The 22589-nt window shown below is 44.5% G+C and overlaps 1 protein-coding gene across 26 annotated transcripts in view; it reads left to right on the forward strand.

Annotated features, from left to right (window-relative positions):
- Window positions 1-22589, forward strand: part of MAP2 (microtubule associated protein 2) — a 350150-nt gene that overhangs the window by 312856 nt on the left and 14705 nt on the right. The window lies entirely within an intron of this gene.

Below are 22589 nucleotides of genomic sequence, written 5' to 3' on the forward strand. Positions count from 1 at the left end.
CATACTTCTGGGGAAAAAACAAGTTCATGTTGCATCAGAATAGGTCCCTACTAGTAGCATGCAGTATGAGAAGTATTTAATGGGTGTTCTGCAGTACCGTGAACTGAGGGGTTCTGTGCTCTGTGATGTTAGCCACTGGGCAGTTGTCTGGTTTTCTCCTTATAGAAAAGTATGATGAAATGTATGATTCTTGGCAAAGCTCAGACATGACTTGCTGACGGGTACATCTGTTGGGCATCAGATTAGGGTTGCCAGTCCTCCAGGATTGTCCTAGAGTCTCCAGGAATTAAAGATTATGTCATGTGATGAAACCTCCAGGAATACGTCCAAACAAAATTGGCAACCCAACTTCAGATGGATTTTAGCACTGCTTCAGCCATGAAGGAAATACTGTGCTTTCAGAAGGATCAAATTTGCATATATTCTTTCCAAGATGGCCTTTGGGAAGAATGGGAGGAAGAAATCTGTTACCGATATCAAGTGTGTTTTTGCTATTTTGATGTTTTCTTCTTGGAATTATACCCAGGGAAGTGAGAAGATGTTTGTAAAGGTACTAATTGTACCAAAGAACATTGATTTAATCACTGACATGGAATTAAGTGCCACATGCCAGCAAGCAATGATAAATCCAAATGATGTTTAAAAAAATATTTTAAAACATGCTAAAATCAAATCTAAGACATGGACCAGATCCTCAATGGAGTAAATCAGCATGATTTCAATGAAGTCAATAGGGTTACACAGATCTACCCAAGCTGAGAACTTGGTCCTAAGTATTTATTAGCATCACTAACTTCAGGAATAGCCAAGCAATTGGTAATGAGTAACGTGGCAAATAGAAAAAGTGTGTATCCAAACCCAGTTGTGGAATGGAGTCTCTCCAGAAGCTTTTTTGGAGATCAAGACAGAAATTCATTGTCTGCCCAAAGCCATGGAGAACAAATTCCATTCAGCCACGTTTAAAAAAATCTGAAGTGCATAAATACAGTACCGTGTTATATGGTGACCAGCCCTTTTTAAAGGGAGATAGCAGTCTTAGTGCACCTGTCCTGCAGCCAATTTGCCTCCCCAAGTGAAGGAATTTAGTCACATGACAGTTTGAACCAGGCCTCTGTTGGGTTAGAAAACAGGGGTCAGTGGATAGCCAAAGGGGGACTGCAGAGTGAACATGCAGAATGCAAGAGAGAGACTGAGACGGATTGACAGTCAGTCAGTCTCCTGTAATGGTCCCTGAGGAAGGAAGTGGGGCTGGGAAAAAAGGCCCAGCTGGACGTTTGGGTTTCCTTTTGGGGAGAAGACAAAGAAGGCAGGCCAGGCCTGGGGTCTTCTCTAGAGACTTAGAGAACAGAGGAAGAGAGTTCCTCCAGGAGGTGGGGCTGTGCCCAGGGTAAGCCTGGGATGGAAGACCTTTTCGTGCTTATTTTGGAATTCTGTGTTAATAAAACCAGACTCCAAGAAACACTGTTATTGGACTTGTGAAAGCCTCTTCGGGGGTTATTGAGGAATCAAGAGGGAAAACGGAGGCAGGATTTCTGTCCAGATGAGGGGATGTGTGTGAGGTGGCCCCCCCAGTGACATACCAATATTCAATAGAGGGTCAACCTCCCAGAAACCACCTGAATTTTATGAAAATGAATAGTGATTTGCTAATAAGTGATACAGTGACAACTGCAGAGAAGGAGGAGGTCTGATTTAACTAAGCATCTCGGAGTGGGGAGGCTGTGTAGACTAAGGGTTCTATCCTGCCACGTAAAATTCCCATTAAGGCCCTATTGATTGTGTCCAATCTTCTTATTTCAAGAGGCGTTGTGAGGTCAGAGTCTGTCCACCAGGGGCTGTATTATCATTGAGATATATGCACATGAATGCAAAGGAGAATAGCCCCTGAGGTGAGTTTGAATTTTCAAAAAGCCTTCAATGGGTTGCGTATCTCAAGTTCCCGCTTTGGCGACAAAATCCTGGGGTGCAAAGACAGCACAGTGAATAGACAAGGAGCTGATTGCACAATAGAAAGCAGAGTAGGTATTTGGAGGAGTTGCCCGAGTGCAGAGGTGTTAAGCAAGCTCCTTTTGTAGCTAGTATTCTGTGACTAGGGCTTTCTGACTCAATTGTCTTAAACCTGCTCTGAAAAAAATGTACATGCACTAATGACAGGAGAAAAATAAACACTTCGGGCCAAATTACATGCTGCTTCAGTATTTATGTGCTAGCAGGTGAGGCGTGCAGAGAACCCCTTCCCTCCTCATCCCAGTGCTCCCATGCAGGAAGCAATCCTGCAGCTAGGGCTCTCCAAGTGTAATGGGATGGGGAGCTGCTGGTGCTGCTGACAGCACTGAACATCGTGGAGGGGTGTATCTGGGTGGGTTGTGGCTATGGCTACAGGTGAGTGTATTCCCAGGAGCAGCCCTACCAACAGAGACATTGTGCTAGATTCAATGCTCAGTTGCATCAATGTAAATGGCCCATTTAAAATGGGAAGTAAATCCACTAAAAACAGTAGAGAAGACTGGTGCAATTCAGACCAGAATCTGGCCCATTATGCCTGTTCCTGCCCTACGCAAGCATAATATCTCAGTGACCTCTTGTCCCCACCAACCGTCCTCTGGCTCTGGGAGACATAACTGAGCCTGGGGAAGGGATAGCTCAGTGGTTTGAGCATTGGCTTGCTAAACCCAGGGTTGTGAGTTCAATCTTTGAGGGGGCCAATTGGGGGCAAAATCAGTACTTGGCCCTGCTAGTGAAGTCAGGGGGCTGGATTCAATGACCTTTCAGCTCTATGAGATAGGATAGCTCATTTAATTTAAGCATCTGGGCCTCGATTCAGGAAAACATCTTATGCATATCTTCAAGTATGTGCTTAAAGTTAAGCATGGGAATAGGTACATTCCTGAATCAGGGACATAGCAGGCAAATTTTAAAGGGTGTAGATCTACTTTGACACTTGGCTATTGCCAAAGGACTTAGCTAACACGTCACTATAAGGCAGTTGTGCCCATGTAGTTAGACCTAGTTCAACTGTCTCAGTTTGCATATTTACCAAGGCAACAGTTCATAGTAGTGAGATAGTGTCACACAATTGCATTTCCATCATTAAGGGTCTGTTTTTGTGGATTTACAAAATAGCTGGAGAGATTTATTCCAGGCTGAAACTTGGAGAAGATGTCTGACTCCAAAAGCATTTTTTTATTTGAAAATCAGAAATCAGTATACCCTTTGTTAAACAGAGGTCTGCAAATACAGAGATAAGTAAGAGATTTCAGGTGCTATTTTAAAACTCTCCTATTGCTCAAACAACATCTTTTTTAACTTTCGAAATTTTGTTGTCTATTAATGGTTTGTACAAAAATAATGACGGTGGCCCAATTCTACAGTCCTTTCTTACAAAGCTCCCATTGATTTAATGGAAGATTTGTTTGAATAATGACTGAAGAGTTAGGTCCTGAACTATTTTAATTATTTTGGACATGAAGAAGGTTACTGCTACTTGTACATGTATTTTTATTTCATTTTTTAAAAAGACCCTCTAGCAGGCAAGTAGAGGAGTCTTTTCTGTTTGTGGGAAGGTGGGTGGGTAGGTTTATAGGAATGAGGGATGGGATGGGAATCTGTATCCTGATCTGCCACTCACTGGCTATGTGACGTTGGGTCAGTCACTTCATGGATAAGACTTAGAGTCAGATTGTGAACCACTTTACTCACATTATCTAGCTCCATTGACTTCACTGGAACTATTCACGTGAGTAGCTGCTAGCCAATGTGAGCAGGGGTAGGGCCCAATCCACAGCCCATTGAAGTCAATGGAAAGACTCCTATTAACTTCAGTAGGTTTTGGGTCTCACAGAGACGTAGTGAGTACAAATGAGTTGCTATGTGTTTGAACATGAGAAATGCTCCATGCATACTAGGTATGTTATTGTGTAATATCATTTCAGTAATTCAAGGGGAGCAGCTATGCCTGTTAGTGAGCATACGCAATAGCCACATTGATGTGCCTTCCCTTGAAAGTGTAACTCAGACCAGGGCCAGCTCTAGGCACCAGCTAAGGAAGCAGGTGCCTGGAGCGGCAAATCTGAAGGGGCAGCACTCCGTCCATTCTTGGGGCGGCACTCCGACTTTTTTTTTTTTCCCCCTTCTTCGGCAGCAGCTTTTTCTTTTTTTTCTTCTTCTTCAGCGGCAGTTCGATGGCAGTTTTTCCATTTTTTCTTCTTCTGCGGCACTGCTGCGGCCGTTTCTTTGTTTTTTTGTTCTTTGCTTCGCCGCTTGGGGCAGCAAAAAAAGGTAGAGCCGGCCCTGCCTCAGACAGGTGGCAGGATGAACTGAGGAGGTATGTTCAGCCTTGCTCTGGATAAGCTGCCTTGTGTCAACTTGAAATGAAAACGGTGGTTCACAGAATGTGTTTCTGCCAAACAAAAACATGCAGGCACAAACGGGATCAGATTTGTATAGTTAAATGTTAAATACCATGCTCCACTCTGGGTCAACGGAGATGAAGTACATTTATGTTGCTAAAATGGAAAGAGAATATTCTGTTGGGTGCTGTTTTCATTTTAAAATTGCAGATTTGAAAGGGAATGATAGACATCAAGGGTACGTCTAGATTGCAAAAAAGAAACCAATGCAGCGAGTCTCAGAGCCTGGGTCAACTAACTTGGGCTCACGGGGCTTGAGCTATGGGGCTAAAAATAGCAGTGTAGATGTTAGTGCACGGACTGGGGCTCGGGTTCTGAGACCTTCCCTGATAGCCAGGTTACAGAGCGCAGGCTCCAGCCCAAGTGGGAAGATCTACACTGCTATTGAACACCGTGAGCCCAAGTCAGTGAATCCAGCCTCTGAGGCTTGCTGCCGTGGGGATTTTTTGGCCGTGTAGGCGTCTCCTCAGAGCCTGATTCTCCATTCCCTCACCTCAGTTACACAAGCCCTAAAGATTGAATATCGCTCCCCTTAAACATGCTGGGCCTAATCTGTATGCCTAAATCCCTCCAAATGCAGATACTTAAAATCTTGAAATTAATGGTACTGTTTGCATGAGGATTATTGGTAAAGTTTGTAGGGTCAGGCCCTTTATTTAGGCAAACTTTGAATCTATTTTTTGAAGTCCAGTACCAGAAACAAGATGTGCTGAATCATGGCTTTTATTTTCGGTTGGTTTAATTCAGATCTTTTTTGTGTGTGGAGGGGAATGTTCTATAAGATTTTTTTTTTTTTACCATTTATTTTATATCTGTCAGATACCCCGAGTTACTGATAAAATGAGTAGAGAATACTGATCACAGCTATCTTAGTGTGACTTTGTGCTCCGCTGGTCTGTTCGTTAAATCCACCTGCTGTCTCTTTACTTATACTTAGACTGCAAGCTCTTTGGTGCAGAGACCATCATTTTGGTATGAGTTTTGTACAGCACCTAGCACAATGGGGATAAGGCCTCTAGGTGCTGCTGCAATATACATTAGAAACAATCAAAATAACCATTCTAGCGGTTGGGTTTAAAGATAACAGATTTTTGTTCCCAGCATTAAGGAATATTTTACAATTCCCGCTCCCCCTACCCCCCTGCCACACACACACACACACTTGTTAATTTTGGAGGGAGAGCTTTTCCACATGATACACATGAGAACACCATCTTTTAACTCTCTTCCATGTGATTCGAGCATTTAGGAATTTCATGGGATTATGATGTTTACTTAATGTCACAATTTAAGCATTTAATTTTCTTTGATGCATAAAGAGTATTAGTACTTAAAAGATTTATACTCCAGCAGTTATTACTTTCCCTGTTGTATTCTGCTGACATGGGCTATTTTTTGCTGTTAAGGGAATAGCTGCATCAGTGATGTGACCATATGATTAACTAGATAAATGCCATGATTTGGTTTTAGTTATAATGAAGCTTTGCAAGAAGCAATAAATGGAATCCTTCAAAGATGCAAATCAGCGATCATTATGCTTAAAAATTGATCATAGGCTGGGCTGGTAGTACTGCCTGTTATTAAGGTTGCCTGGCACATCCCATTATAAGACTCCTTTCCATTGCTCATAACTTTGCCAAACTTTAATTGCTGGGGCTGAAATTTTCCATGCCAAGTGTCTGTCTCAAGCTGATTTTTCTTTTTCTTTCTTTCTTTCTTTCTTTCTTTCTTTCTTTCTTTCTTTCTTTCTTTCTTTCTTTCTTTCTTTCTTTCTTTTAATTTCAGCCAAAACAGTTCAGCTGTTTCCAAGGATGAGACTAGGAGAATAACACATCGGTTTTCCCATAGTAAAAAATTCTTTTTTTTAACAGCTCTCGCACCCCCATGCTTTGGAGGAGGGACTTGAAATTTGGGAGATTCTGACCTCGTATCAGGGATGTGTCTGCTCAAATCTGGCCTAAGTATAAGCCTCTATGAGATAGGGTGACCAGGCAGCAAGTGTGAAAAATCGGGACGGGGGGAGGGGTAATAGGAGCCTATATAAGAAAAAGACCCAAAAACCGGGACTGTCCCTATAAAATGAAGACATCTGGTCACCCTACTATGAGGCATGGTGGCTGAGTGCTCCAGGTGCTCGGCTACAATCCCCAAAGTGAGGGGTCAGAGTCTTGCTTGATCTCACATAGAAAGGCTGCCTCCAGTCCACCCAGATGCAAATGGGTACCTGATCCACTGGGCTAGGGAAGACTGAAGGCTGGTGGTGGGGAAGAGAGAAACTTGGACTGAGAATGAGGTGGGGGGATATTGGGACTAGCTGAGCAAGGAGACTGGGAGCCGGGGGAGTGGGACTAGTAAGCAAAGAGACTCAGACAGGGAGCTGGGAGGGGGATGTCAATTGGCAAGGCAAAGAGACTCGGACTTAGAACCAGTGGGACAGAAGGAAGAGGTAAAGGGGGAAGGGAGACAGATGAGATGAGTAGCGTGGGGAGAACTGGGGCAGGCTGGGTAAAGAGATGGAGAAAAGAAGCCCATGAGGCAGCGACACACTAAGATTGGATGAGGATCTTGGGAAGGTAGATTGTGACTAGGAGCCAGAGTGGGCAGAGAATGTGAAGGTCAGTGGAGGAGAGAGACAGCTTGGATGAGGAGCCAGGAGGTGGGGAAAGCTGGGGGGTGGCTGGGCAATAAGACTGGGAGTGGGGTGGGAGACTGAAACTGGAAAGGGAATTGGCAGGGGAACACTAGCTCTTCATGGGCAACGACACTGAGACTGTGATTAGAAATTGAGACTGGGATTGCATAGGCCAGGAGAATGGGACTGGGACAAGCAGCCAGGAGTGGGGAAGAGACAAGACTGGGACAGGGGAAATTTGGAGGGGACAGGGCAGAAGGGGTCAAATTTTGGGAGAATGGACAGAGGAGTCTGTGTCGACTAGAGAACACTCCCCTCCAGAGCCTAGATTCCTGAATCTCACCATTCCTCTGCTGTCTGCGAACGTCCATTACTGCTATCAGTTATTCTGTTAACTCAAGTGGACAGATTTGTGTAGTGGATCTAAAGGTTCCAGCCCTTCTGATGGCCCATGTGGGTGTCAAGATAGTGCCACATAATGGAATTTCGGGGGGGGGGGGGGGGGGCGGTCAGTTTGCTTTTTTTAAAACCTAGGAAGTTGCACACACAATAACCTGTCTAGTATGGTGATAGGTTTCAGAGTGGTAGCCATGTTAGTCTGTATCAGCAAAAACAATGACGACTCCTTGTGGCACCTTAGAGACTAGCAAATGTATTTGGGCATAAGCTTTCGTGGGCTAAAACCCACTTCATCAGATGCATGAAGTGAAAAATAAAGGAGCAGGTATAAAAACATGAAAGGATGGGGGTCAGTCTAACAAGATAAATCAATTAACAGCAGGATACCAAGGGAGGAAAAATTACTTTTGAAGTGGTAAGAGAGTGGCCCATTACAGACAGTTGACAAGAAGGTGTGAGTAACCATAGGGGGAAATTAGTATTGGGGAAATTAGGTTTAGGTTTTTTAATGACCTAACCACTCCCAGTCTTTATACAGGCCTAATCTGATGGTGTCCAGTTTGCAAATTAATTCCAGTTCTGCAGTTTCATGTTGGAGTCTGTTTTTGAAGTTTTTTTGTTGAAGAATTGCCACTTTTAGGTCTATTATTGAGTGACCAGAGAGATTGAAGTGCTCTCCTACTGGTTTTTGAATGTTATGATTCCTGATGTCATCCCCAGAGTAGATCCTTCCTGTGCACAGACTGAATCAGGGGCCCTGTGGGAAAAATAGTATGTGACCATGTAATTAAAGATTGTATCCTAATGGACACACACAAGGAGATGGAATAAAGGTTGCACAGAGATAATTCTGCCATTTTCTAACTTTTGAGTGCTTGACTTTGCAACCTGAATAATGTTCTTTTAGTATGTGTGTGTGTGTGTGTGTAAGTAATATAATTATATGTTCACCACAAATATAATCTTTTTAAAGGGACATATTAATTTAAATTAAATATTCTTTTAATTACTACTGTATTTATTACATGCCTTTACATGATGTCTATCACCATTGTTTCTGGGAGTCCTTTACAACATTATGGCGAAAATGCACAAATTTAGGGCCTTTTCCAAAGTGACTAAAGATTTTGGGTGCCTCCATTTTTAGGCACCTCATCTGAGTCACCTTAAAGTCCTGATTTGCAGAAAGTGCTGAGCACGTACTTTAGCATACCCTAGTATTAGACCTTCTTATTCGACAAAGAACAGGGAACTTTCTTGTTGAGCAAAAGGCAGATAGATGATGCTCATTCTTCAAGAGTTGGTGTGCCCGGGACATTCCAGTCTTTTTATTTAGCTACCCCGAACGAAGTGATGTGTTTTCAGTATCCTGAGAAGGGTGCCAGTTTCACACTGGATCCCAGAACATTTTTGATTTTGTAGATAGTAGCCAGCACCTTGAATTTCTCCTGGGACAGGCCCAATCCTGCTGCCACTGAAGCTGTGAAGAGTTTTGCCATTTATCTGAATGGCAGCATGATTGGGCCCGCTGTGCAGAGTACAGGTTTTCCATGTTTTCAAGGGTCTGACCCGCTTGGAAAATAGGCAGCCCCATTCTGCACCAGCTGAAGTCTCCCAAGTGGCCCTGGTTGCTAAAATGAAGATGAACGTATTATCAAGGCATCAACATGATCATCACTAGAGGTGACAGACATGGCGATCACTGTGGCTACGTCCCTGTCTGACTTGGTTGGACACAATCTCTTAGGCAGCTGAAGATGAAGAATGGATCCTTAACCACAGCTGCTACCTCAGGGTTGATCCAAAGCCCATTGGAATCAATGGAAACACTTCCATCGCCTTGAGTGGACTTTGGATCAGGCTTTGGATGTCCATAGCAGAGTATAAGGATATCATGTAGCCTTCTTTCCCCTTCCACGCAATCATGTTCATGCCACTCCCCGCAACTATGAAGCTGGTGCCTCTCCATATATCACTGTTCAGAGGGGTATTTCTGCTAAAGAGACAAAGAAACATGGGTTTGGATGAACTGGTGAACCTAGATGCCCTCCTCGTAAGGCATAGCTCTGCCATTCTTATTCCCAGTGATATCAGTATCACTCGGAGAAAACACATCCCATTGAGATGAAGTCAGTGGGAGTTTTGCCTGAATAAAGGCTACAGGATTGGGCCACTGACCTTTGCAAAGATATTTTTTAACATGGAAAATTCGTTGCAGGAGGCCTTATTCTCTTCTCAGAGTGGGTGAAGTTCACCCAGTGCAGAGGGCCACCATTAGGCATATGCACCAGCTAAGCCCCCCTTTGTTGGGGGCTCCATAGTGGGATTTAACTTATGCAGAAGCCTTGTGTTGTCCCTCTACTCAGGGTGAATTCACCCACTGGTTTTACACCAATCACTCCACTAGCCTCCGTGAGGCGAGAGCACAGTCTAGCCCGAAGTTCAGTGTGTACTTCTCTGGAAAGTGCTCGTTACAGTAGTTCTCTTCAGGTTCTTGCCCATACAAAAGAACCAAACCCCTTTCCATAACCTCTGCTAAAAGCCCTGAAAACTATGAGATTGAATATATGGAGATATACCTATCTCATAGAGCTGGAAGGGACCCTGAAAGGTCATTGAGTCCAGCCCCCTGCCTTCACTAGCAGGACCAAGTACTGATTTTGCCCCAGATCCCAAAGTGACCCCCTCAAGGATTGAACTCACAACCTTGGGTTTAAGCAAGTCAATGCTCAAACCACTGAGCTATCCCTCCCCCAATGAGACCAATGGTCATTTCCAGCACACGTTTGGACTCTTGCTTGGTGCTAATCAGGTTTTCATTCACCCTTTTTTCCCCAAATGAGCCTGATTCTGATCTCACTTAACACCAATGTACATCAGGAATCACTCCACCGAAGTAAGAATAGTTACACTGGTGAGTAACCAATGTTGGTAAGGAGAGAATCAGGCCCCCTATTTTGATGAACTCTGTGGGGTGCCTAAGTAGTGTGATTGCTCTTAGAGCACTTTCCAAGACCCCAATTCTGCAAGGTACAGGGACATCAGTATAGTTTTAAGTATGTAAGAAGTCTCGTTGAACTCAAAGGAGCCCAAGTCTGAAGTACAAAAAACCTGAGCAGGAAATCATAGAATCATAGAATATCAGAGTTGGAAGGGACCTCAAGAGGTCATCTAGTCCAACCCCCTGCTCAAAGCAGGACCAATTCCCAGCTAAATCATCCCAGCCAGGGCTTTGTCAAGCCGGGCCTTAAAAACCTCCAAGGAAGGAGACTCTACCACCTCCCTAGGTAACGCATTCCAGTGTTTCACCACCCTCCTAGTGAAATAGTTTTTCCTGATATCCAACCTGGACCTCCCCCACTGCAACTTGAGACCATTGCTCCTTGTTCTGTCATCTGCCACCACTGAGAACAGCCGAGCTCCATCCTCTTTGGAACCCCCCTTCAGGTAGTTGAAGGCTGCTATCAAATCCCCCCTCATTCTTCTCTTCTGGAGACTAAACAATCCCAGTTCTCTCAGCCTCTCCTCATAAGTCATGTGCTCCAGACCCCTAATCATTTTTGTTGCCCTCCGCTGGACTCTTTCCAATTTTTCCACATCCTTCTTGTAGTGTGGGGACCAAAACTGGACACAGTATTCCAGATGAGGCCTCACCAATGTCGAATAAAGGGGAACGATCACGTTCCTCGATCTGCTGGCAATGCCCCTACTTATACAGCCCAAAATGCCGTTAGCCTTCTTGGCAACAAGAGCACACTGTTGACTCATATCCAGCTTCTCGTCCACTGTGACCCCTAGGTCCTTTTCAGCAGAACTGCTACCTAGCCATTCGGTCCCTAGTCTGTAGCAGTGCATGGGATTCTTCCGTCCTAAGTGCAAGACTCTGCACTTGTCCTTGTTGAACCTCATCAGGTTTTTTTCTGCCCAATCCTCTAATTTGTCTAGGTCCCTCTGTATCCGATCCCTACCCTCTAGTGTATCTACCACGCCTCCTAGTTTAGTGTCATCTGCAAACTTGCTGAGAGTGCAGTCCACACCATCCTCCAGATCATTAATAAAGATATTAAACAAAACCGGCCCCAGGACCGACCCTTGGGGCACTCCACTTGAAACCGGCTGCCAACTAGACATGGAGCCATTGATCACTACCCGTTGAGCCCGACGATCTAGCCAGCTTTCTATCCACCTTACAGTCCATTCATCCAGCCCATACTTCTTTAACTTGGTGGCAAGAATACTGTGGGAGACCGTATCAAAAGCTTTGCTAAAGTCAAGAAATAACACATCCACTGCTTTCCCCTCATCCACAGAGCCAGTTATCTCATCATAGAAGGCAATTAGGTTAGTCAGGCACGACTTCCCCTTCGTGAATCCATGCTGACTGTTCCTGATCACTTTCCTCTCCTCTAAATGTTTCATAATTGATTCCTTGAGGACCTGCTCCATGATTTTTCCAGGGACTGAGGTGGCACAAATATGGCACAAAGAATAATAGATCCCAAACAAATCTCACAAAAACATACTAAGAGGTAGTAGGACTAGGATGTAAACATCCTAGGGAGAAAATCATGAAGAGTGGCTCAAAATACATGAACATTTTCTCTTTTCACTGAAGAGTACATTAATGAAATGAAGCCAAGCTGGAATATTTTTAAATGACCTAGCTTTAGTGCCGTGGGGAAGCTTATGAGAGACCATGCACAGCCATAATTACAAGGTATGGAATTTGGGGAGAACATAAATGATCAGTTTGATGGAAAATGTATTCACAGCCTGTAATTTCTTCTGTATCTCACTTTTTCTTCTTTGTTTCAGTGGGCATCTGGGTGGTAGGGTAGGCCAGAGAAGTCAGTTATGAATAGTCTGCCCAGCGGTTGGAAAGTAATTTGAACGTTAGGGAGAAGGGTTCTCAGCAGTCTTGTTTTTGCTGTGAATGGCATTTGAAGAGAATTAACATTGGCGAGAATGAAATGCGGTTCTTCTTTTCACCAGCTGCACGCAGGCATGGACACTGCCTTTGGCTGTGGAGCAAAACTGAGCTTGAGACTGTCTGTGCTTCTACATACACATGCCCATTGTGAATGTAACTCTCTCTTGCTAGTAGAGATGGGCATGAATGAAAATGCCAGGTCTGAACACCCTTGCACATTGGGATGTGTGAAATCCAGATTCAGATTCTGTGGCATGAGCATACCGCTGTGTAGGAGCAGAACTAACTCTTACGCTGGTGGAATCTGCAGTGCCAGTGGTCCTCCCTACCTCTCTCTTGGTCTTCTCCTGTCTCCCCTTCTCCCCCTACTTCTGCTAAGAAAACTCAAAACACACACACATACCCCTCTTCTCCCCCAGTATAGATGGTGCCCCCTCAGTGCCCAGCTCCTTGCTATTACACCTGCCATTCAGGCCCTCCATGTCTATGGAGGGGGCTTAGGTTTTACCTCCTTAAGTGCCGGTCTCAAAATGTACTGAGAGAACTAGCAGTTGTAAAAGTACTGTAAGTATTCCCCCCCCCCCGCCCAAGAAGCTTTCCAGAGATGAACCACATCCTCAGATGTTCAGACAAGTGGAATTCAAACTCAGCAGAAGCAGCTAGAACTTACTGGCAAATGTCTGCCCTGATCTACCTAGGATGCAGTGCTACAGAAGTCAAGGGAGGTGCCATGAGTGGAGTTGCCATGAGAGTAAGTCAGAGCAGAATTTGGCCCAATGCCCTTTTCTGGAATAATATTTATTGCAGAACCTAGAGAATCCAATCAGCCAGGTTTTCATTCAGAAACCTGTGCTGCCACGGGCTGTGCCCTCTCTGTGCATTATCCCAGAATTCCTGCTTCTGATGAAGCCAGGACTTGTGCAACAGCAGGGACAGGGAGCAGTGTAATTCTATGGCAGCTCATTGGGCTGCGAGGCACTTAAGCATAATGCAATAAAACGCTTTCCAGCCACACAAACACAGGGGGCCATTGTCAGAAAAATTTGACTTTGTCAATACCTTTCATTTGGATGTTGTTATTAAGGAGAGTGCTGAAGGAATCTCCCCTCCATACTGTACGGAATAGTTACTCCTCCCTGCATTCCTAGATACCATGGTCATTTAGTGTCAGAAGAACAAGAGGGAACCCAGCAGTTTCAGTCCAGGGGGGGTACTGTAAAGGTTATGAAAAAGGATGCTGCCAAATCTGTGCAGCAGGAAGCTGGCACATCAGACAAATGGTGCCGTTCTCTGGTTCCTATCCAGTTTGGCCAGCGGCTAATGTCAGCATCGCACCAGATCTCAGGTAACCAATCACATATTGCTGTGACATAATTTTAGCTATCAGGGAGAAACCAGACATGGAGAGAAGATTAGCAGAGAGGAGTCTGCCAACGTTGAGGCTGCTAATATCGGAGGCTCTTAAATTCTCGCAGAATTGAAAAGCTGTAGAAGGAGTTTCTGTAGATGAATCTTAACTTCCTGCTTTTTCTTTTCTGCCTTATTGGTACTTACGTCTCAGGAAATTTTCTCTTTGATTTGATTGTTGCTCCTGACCTGAATGGTAACTCCCTTACACTCCTCTGGCAATCCCAGTCCTCATATTCATATTGTATATTTGTGTTTATTGCGTGTTTTGTTTTGTGTTCATTTCTATTTTTCATGCTACAAAATCTTGGGGAATTTTTGATGACGGTGATCTGGGGTGTGATCCTGTTTCTATTGCAGAGCATGATGCCAATTGACCTCAATGGGAGCAGGAGCAGGCTAAGAGAGCGCACTGCAGATGAAAGCTTTAATCTTCTTCTGTGTGAAACAATTGAAGTATGTGACAAATATATCAGTCTATTTTAGAAGAGACAGACACTCACAGACAGCCAGTGAAATTCAGCCTTGTGCAGAGAGCCAGCAGAAGGCATGCACACCACTTAAATCTCACTTCAGTCCACAGCATAGGACATAATGGTGCATAGGCCTGATGCTATCTCTCTGCACCAGGGTGAATTTTACCCAGTGAGAAGATAATTACAGTGATTGTTTCTTTACATCTCTGTTAGCAAGGCCCTCAGGCAGTGGGATCCCAAGTTTCAGTCTAACTTATGAGGGGGTGTCAGCCTAGAGGAGATGCTTTTGCCACTTGCTTTCAGATGGCTTCTCAACTTTATCACCTTGGCTTGGTTTTATTTAACCTAGATTTCATAAGTCCCTCTGCCAACACACACGCCCAACACTGCCTAGTCCACACCCTGAATCAGCGTTTCCAGAACTAATTCTTCCTGCTAAGAGGCCCTGCTGATTTCTTTACTTAGGGGGGTGCGTGGTCAGAAAATACTAAGAGGGCTTTGTGTTTTTCCCAGCGCTATCTGGCTTAAAGTTCTCCAGGAGCCAGAGCCAGACTGCTCATCTGACACACATTCCTCTAACTGATGTGGCACCTGTCTTATATATTAGAGGGGGTTTTAAAAAAAAATAGTGTGTTGAAATAAAATACAGAAACATAAAACTCCTATGACAGTTGGCTTTCATGTTTCAGTAAACATCTATTTAGTTTGATCTGCTGAAAAGAAAGGAGAGGGGGAAGTGTAGAAATCATTTCACTAACCACAGACATACTTTCATGAAGCTAAACTTGACAAATGATTGCAGGGGTTTCTGAAGCTTTAGAGGTGCTTACTAGTATCAGTCCTCTCACCATGGCACCCATTGTCTCAGATCTTTTTTCAGTCAGTCCAGTGGGCACTCAGTGTCCTGATGTTCTGGATTAGCATAATATCTATATAGAGGAAAAGAAATCCATGCAACAAGCTCTTCATGCTGAACAGCTTCCACTTAGCTGCAAAATATGGCCCAGTGGAAAATAACATTAGCCAGATGTCAGGCTGTCTAGAGTGGCTCACGACTGTGAGTGCCAACCTCAGGGCAGATTGTCACGAAACAGGGCACGAACCCCAAACCAGTTCTGAGTTCTATACTTAGATTTTATCAACCACGTAACAAGTGTGAACTCCTCGAGCACTATAGCAGCCTTAACATGGAATCACAGACAGTGACCTTGGGTACTCCGGTCTATCTTGCCACCCAGGCAAGCCTGCCTTTGTGATAGATGGTCCCTTACACCAAAAATCACATCAATATTCAGGTTACTCCCAGTCCCAAAGGACCAGTCACTTACCCCAGGTCAAGTGCACCTTAGATCACTCACCAAAAACAACGCTTATAGCCAATCCTATAATAAACTAACTAAAGGTTTATTATCTAGGAAAAAGAAACAAGGAAGTTATTTACAAGGTTAAAGCAGGTAAACATACACACACAAATGAGATACAGTCTTAGGTTCCAAAAGATGATAGTAACTGCTATAATATGCAAACTTTGTACATCCTTTAGGGCTAACCCAAGCTAAACAGCTGGGGACCCCTTGCTTAGGCTTAGAAATCTTTGCCCCTCAGAGTTCAAGCAACACAGGGATACAATTTCTCCTTAACAGGAGTCTCATAGACTCATAGACTTTAAGGTCAGAAGGGACCATTATGATCATCTGGTCTGACCCCCTGCATGATGCAGGCCACAAAGCCGTCCCTACCCTTTCCCTTGACTCTGCTGTTGAAGTCCCCAAATCCTGTGGCTTAGAGACTTCAATTCGCAGAGAATCCTCCTGCCAGCAATCCCTGCCCCATGCTGCGGAGGAAGGCGAAAAACCTCCAGGGCCTCTGCCAATCTACCCTGGAGGAAAATTCCTTCCCGACCCCAAATATGGTGATCAGTAAAACCCCGAGCATGTAGGCAAGAGTCTCCAGCCTGCCCCTTGTTCGTCATTATACTATTTACCTGCCATGGCACGGTATTCCTTTGACTAAAATCATGTTTTTCCATTAAACCATTCCCTCCATAAACTTATCTAGCTTAATCTTAAAACCAGACAGGTCCTTCGCCCTCACCGTTTCCCTCGGAAGGCTGTTCCAATATTTCACCCCTCTGACGGTCAGAAACCTTCGTCTAATTTCAAGCCTAAACTTCCCCACGGCCAGTTTATATCCATTCGTTCTCGTGTCCACATTAGTACTAAGCTGGAACAATTCCTCTCCCTCCCTGGTATTTATGCCTCTGATATATTTAAAGAGAGCAATCATATCCCCCCTCAGCCTTCATTTGGTCAGGCTAAACAACCCGAGCTCCTCTAGTCTCCTTTCATACGATAGGTTTTCCATTCCTCTGATCATCCTAGTGGCCCTTCTCTGCACCCGTTCCAGTTTGAGTTCATCTTTTTTAAACATGGGAGACCAGAACTGCACACAGTACTCCAAATGAGATCTCACCAGCGCCTTATACAACAGAAGCAGCACCTCTTTATCCCTACTAGATATACCTCGCCTAATGCATCCCAAGACCGCATTGGCTTTTTTCACCGCCACGTCACATTGTCGACTCATAGTCATCCTGCGGTCTACAAGGACCCCGAGGTCTTTCTCCTTCTCGGTTACTTCTAAGCGATGCGTCCCCAGCTTGTAACTAAAATTGTTGTTAGTCATCCCTAAATGTATCACCTTACACTTTTCACTATTAAATTTCATCCTATTTCTGATACTCCAATTCACAAGGTCATTCAAGTCTTCCTGCAGAATATCCCTATCCTCCTCCGAATTGGCAATACCACCCAGCTTTGTGTCATCCGCAAAATTTATCAGCCCACTCCTACAATCGGTTCCGAGGTCAGTAATAAATAGATTAAATAAAATGGGTCCCAAAACCGAACCTTGAGGAACTCCACTGGTGACCTCCCTCCAACCTGACAGTTCACCCTTCAATACGACCCGCTGCATTCTCCCCATTAACCAGTTCCTTATCCACCTCTGGATTTTCATATCGATCCCCATCTTTTCCAGTTTAACCAACAATTCCTCATGCGGTACCGTATCAAACGCTTTACTGAAATCAAGGTATATTAGGTCCACCGCATTTCCCTTATCTAATAAGTCCGTTACTTTCTCAAAGAAGGAGATCAGATTGGCTTGGCACGATCTGCCCTTCGTAAAACCATGTTGTAATTTGTCGCAATTGCCATTGACCTCAAGGTCCTCAACTACTTTTTCTTTCAGAATTTTCTCCAGGACCTTGCACACTACAGATGTTAAACTAACAGGCCTGTAGTTACCCGGATCACTTTTTTTCCCTTTCTTGAAAATAGGAACCACATTTGCTATTCTCCAGTCTAACGGAACCACCCCTGAGTTTACAGATTCATTAAAAATTATCGCTAAGGGGCCTGCTATTTCCCGTGCCAATTCCTTCAGTATTCTCGGATGAAGATCATCCGGTCCGCCTGACTTAGTCCCGTTAAGGTGTTCAAGTTTGGTTTCTACCTCTGATACTGTAATCCCCCCTCTTGTATCCCCCTCTGTCACGCTGTTAGTATTCCTAGTCCCTTCATTGGCCTCATTAAGTCCCTTGGGAAGCCAGCTGAGGTCACTCAATTAGGGTGAACTGAAAAGAATGGGGCAGACAATCCCCAAAGCTGGTGGATATTCCAATACTTAAATTTACCACGCCAGCACAAAACAGCTTCTTTATTACCTTACTGGTTACTCAAAAGTCAACAACACAATTCTCTTAAAGTAACCCAGCCTTGGGCCTCTACCTAGACACCCAAGTCAGATATGAGGAGGATTAATGAAAATCTTATTCAGCATATAAAAAAGGTCTACCAATCCCAAAGGATCGGACACATTACCTCCCAGGTTAATGAATATTACAGATCTTACCCAAATAAATGCTACAGCCAATTCTTATTAACTAAACTAAAATGTATTTAAAAAGAAAAGAGAGTGAGCATTGGTTAAGAGCTCAATATATATACAGACATGAGTTCTATTCTTGAGGTTCAGATTCATACAGAGATGGTGAGCTTTGTAGCGGCAAAGAATTCTTTTAGAATGTAATACATAGGTTATAGTCCAATGTCCAATATCATATTCAGGGTGTTCCAGTTTACCCAGGATCTCAATCTTGTGACTCAAACTTCCCCTGATGAAGCTTAAGCAGATCTGAGATGACAGGATCAGGACCCAAGGGTCTTTTATACAATGTTCTAGCATCTACTTGACCATACAGTCCTGGGTAAACAATAGGCAATCAGGGCGACTTTGAAGTAGGTCTATTTCCTGAGCATCACCGGTAATTATTCACACAGATTAACATAAGGCAATTGCCTGTTTTTCCACCATTCGCAGATGATTGGCTATACATTTCAAAGAGAGAGGAATACAACAACATCCTATGTTTACAGTTCATTTAAATGTTAAGATGTTCTTTTGATCTCTGAATTAACAGATTACAGCATAGACAGGGACAGTTTGATTACACTGTTGACCACTACCAATATATATGTAAATACACAAAAACACAAACATCATCTCCCCATATGTCTTTAAGGGTTGAATTTGAGTCATTCATCCTGCAGGATGTGTAATCTTTTCTGGTCATGCGTCACACAGGGATTTCCCCCAGCAATCAAACTGATAAGACGGGTGTTTGGTGCACGTCTCCTTTCCATGGGTGTTGGGGGAACAATCAGCAAAGTGTTTTGTCCACTGATGTTGCACAGTGGCTTGTTTGATGTCTGTAGACCTTCCTTTGTGAGGAGGAGATGACACCTCTTGTGGCAAACTAGTATTTCACACTTGATGATGTTTCTCCCCTGATGGTGGGGGTTCATGGTCTTAGCAAACATTTTTATAGTTACAGAGCTTAGAAATTTAAACATTATCTTATAACATGGGATACAGATGTTATAAGTAGGTTTAATATGTGCAGCCTCCTACAAGCATCCCATAAAGTCTAAACACTAGAGACGTTCTTATAACTGTAATATCTATTTTAATAATAGTAACACATAGGTGAGGCAGACTGGTTTCCAGCTACGCATTTGTCAGTGTTTAGTGAGGCCCAATTGCCTTGGCATGAGCTGGTACCTGGTCTGCCAGCATCACATCAGGGAAGGAAAAGAAATAGCACAAATGTTGTACTCAGGTACAGGAGCACAGACAAAAGACCTGATTCAACAGTGCACTCCAGCTTAGCTATCTACTAAGGTATTGTACTGACATGGTCACCATGATTCTAGTAATCGAGAGCCTCACAAGCATTAATCCTGGCAACATACCTGTAAGGGAAGGAAGTATTATTGTCCCTAGTTTATAGATAGGGAACTGAGGAACAGGGAGATTAAGTGATTTGCCCAAGGTCACAAAGGAAGGCTGTGGCAGAGCTGAGAATTGAATCCAGATTACATATGTCCCAGTGTAGTGTCTTAGCCACAAGACTGCCTTCCTCCCACTGGATAGTTAAGCAGGGTTTGCGTCTGCTTTGTGTTACCAGATGGACAGTAAGCAGCTAGAGGGTACCAATGAATCTGTCTCTATCAATCAATCTATCTATCAGCTAAATATCAGTCAGTCAGCTTAGCTTTTCCTATTCTGCCTGTCAGCTACGTTACAGATATGACTGTGATGAATGCTGTGTTGAAGAATGATCTAGAAATGCCTATCAGCAAGCCTTACAAAAATATAAAGCTTGCTGGAAAGACGCTGTAAATTCAAAGTACATTAGTATTATAAACCAAATCCTGAGGTCCTTATTTTAGTCAGGCAGAGTTGAATAAAAATCATGCAATATTTGAGTAAAGACCTTAGGATGTGGCCCCCAAGGAATTACATTGGGTCACACCATCCATTCAATTTTTAAGCAGAAATCCCTCACTGGGGATGCTCAGTTGGTTCATATTGTCATTGAAGTCAATGGAGCGACACTAATTTATCCCAGCTGAAGATCTGGCCCATAGAGAAAAACATAACAAAGAATATGACACTACTCCACCACCGAGACCCTTGCCACCATTTGGATGCAAGGATAAAACCCAGACATTTGGTGATCAGGTGGGAGAACCATGGGGCAAGCTAGTTTATGTGCCTGCAGTTTCATGGTCTGATCTAGCATGAGTCAGGAAGGAGCACTGTCAAACACATGCTTTTCCCCATCTCTCCATTCCCCAAAGGGACATGATTTTGTGTGCTACACCAACAAGCTGTGCCACTGTGGCAGCTTGACCCAAGTAGAAAGGCGCTTCCTCACATAGCCAGATCCCAGATCAGGTAGGGCTTTATATATTAAATCGGTGCCTTGATCTCTCGCTGGAAAGTTAGCGGCATGCAGTGCAGCTCTGTGGAGCATTAGTGTAATATGCTCCCTGCATGATGGTGTATTGCTCAGCCTATGGTCAGCTGCATTCTGCATAAGCTTCTAAGCCTTGGTCCCAGTGTGTGGCCCCAAGTAGAGCCCATTGCAGTCGCCACCTCTTGAGGTGACCGTGTGGATGAGGCTCCCATCAGCCATTTGGAAGGAAAGGTTGCATTGTCCTACCCAAGTGCAGGTGGAAACTTCCTCACCTTTTTTGGCTACAGCTGTTATTTGATGTTCCAAAAGCAGCCCTGGAGGTAGTAAAACTCCTTGATTGCAAATGTGAGTCACAGATGGCAGATGCGCTCCCTCAGCCTCAGGTGTGCTTCTTGCCTGTTCTTCTAGTGGTTCTGCCCCCCATCCAGCAACATCGTCTTTCTCTTATCTGCAGTAAGTCAGCCATCTTGTCCTCATTCATGATTTCATAGACTCTGAGTTTTCTGTTCCACTGCACCAGCCAGACCTTCTGTGGTGGACACTATCTATCTTATCTAATCTGTCTCTCTATTTGAGGCTGTAATTCACTATAATATCAAAGACCTGTGTGTGACAAGATTGCTTGTCATTGTCTTACTCTTAGGGCTTTGTTTCAGGCATACCGGTGTACGTACGCATTGTGTGATCAGACGTGCGCTGCAGAGGCTGCAGTGCTGTACCTGGGTGATTGTGGCTGGAGGCATAATGACTGTGCAGGACAATCAGGCATAATGCCGCCAGCGAAGCAAGCGGGAAACATGTTCAGAAGTTGCATTTCCTACACTTTTTAAAAGGTGCGGCGAGGGCTCCGGGCACTGACAGAGGCCTGTGGAGCCATGGGTATGCTCCAGAAATGTCGGCTCACGTCCCCTCTGGGGAGCTGAGCACTAGCAGCACTCGTCCCCCCTCCCATGTTCTCAGGGCTCACAAAGAGGAGTACAGGGCTGCTTGGTGCAGTTCTGAACCTCTGGTGGGATGGAGCCTGCACCCCCCTGCCTCCGGGTGGGGGCACCCACAGTTTTGCCGTGTATTGTTTATTGGAAAAACAGAAGCACAATTACCAAAGCAAAATGATTGGTGTCCTAGTAAGCTCCTCCTTTTGCCAGGTGGAGATGCTGCAGTAGTGGGGGGATCTGAATGGAGCAGCTGCTGTCCAGTGGGCTGAGTGTGGCGCTGGGTGTTTGGAGATCTGGATTCTAGTCCCGGCTCTGTCGCTGGCTCACATAGAGACAAATGATGGCCACTTGAGTGTGGGAGGGGAAAGGTACAGGGATCCCTTTTCCCCCAGGGATGTGGCTGCCAATGATGGGGAGCACAGAGGAGGAGCAGTGCCGGTGGTCCCAGAGGGGTGTATTGTCCATATGGCGGGGCATCACTGGTTACACTTTACACAGGTGTTGCAAATCTCACTGGCTGTCATTCTTCTCCCAGTGACCAGGAAACTGTGACAAAAACAAAAAGCTCCCAGGACCAGGTGATGCACCTTGTCCTCTTCCCTGTCACAGCTTAATCTGATGAGAGGTGTAAGCCCACAGCCTCCCCATGACTCAGTTTTCCCATCTGTAAAATGGCAATAAATATCACTGGTTACCTTTGTAGGCAATCTGAGGGTTCTTTAGGAGTAAGTGCTAAGCAGGAGACCAGAGTCCAACTCCTGACTCCATGCTCCCTGGGCTGGCTGGATCTGGTATTGTTGTACAGGAGGCACAGTCCTCTGTCCCAGGTCTCTCTGCATGGACCCCCCTGGCCAACTTAAGAGAGGTGCTGGCAACCTCCCAAGAGCATCCAGTCCAGTCTTTCCTGGCCAGGAGATTAATGGCTATATAAATTGGAGACAAACTGGGATCCTTAGGACTAAAGGGAGAACTCCCAGAATATAACCATCACCGATTATATTTCATTTGACCAGCAACCAGCTTGGAAGGAGGTGAAAAGAGCAATAGATTAATTTTAACATTGAGGCTGCTTTCCA

This window comes from Trachemys scripta, chromosome 11, assembly GCF_013100865.1.
Source record: "Trachemys scripta elegans isolate TJP31775 chromosome 11, CAS_Tse_1.0, whole genome shotgun sequence".
NCBI lineage: Eukaryota > Metazoa > Chordata > Testudines > Emydidae > Trachemys > Trachemys scripta.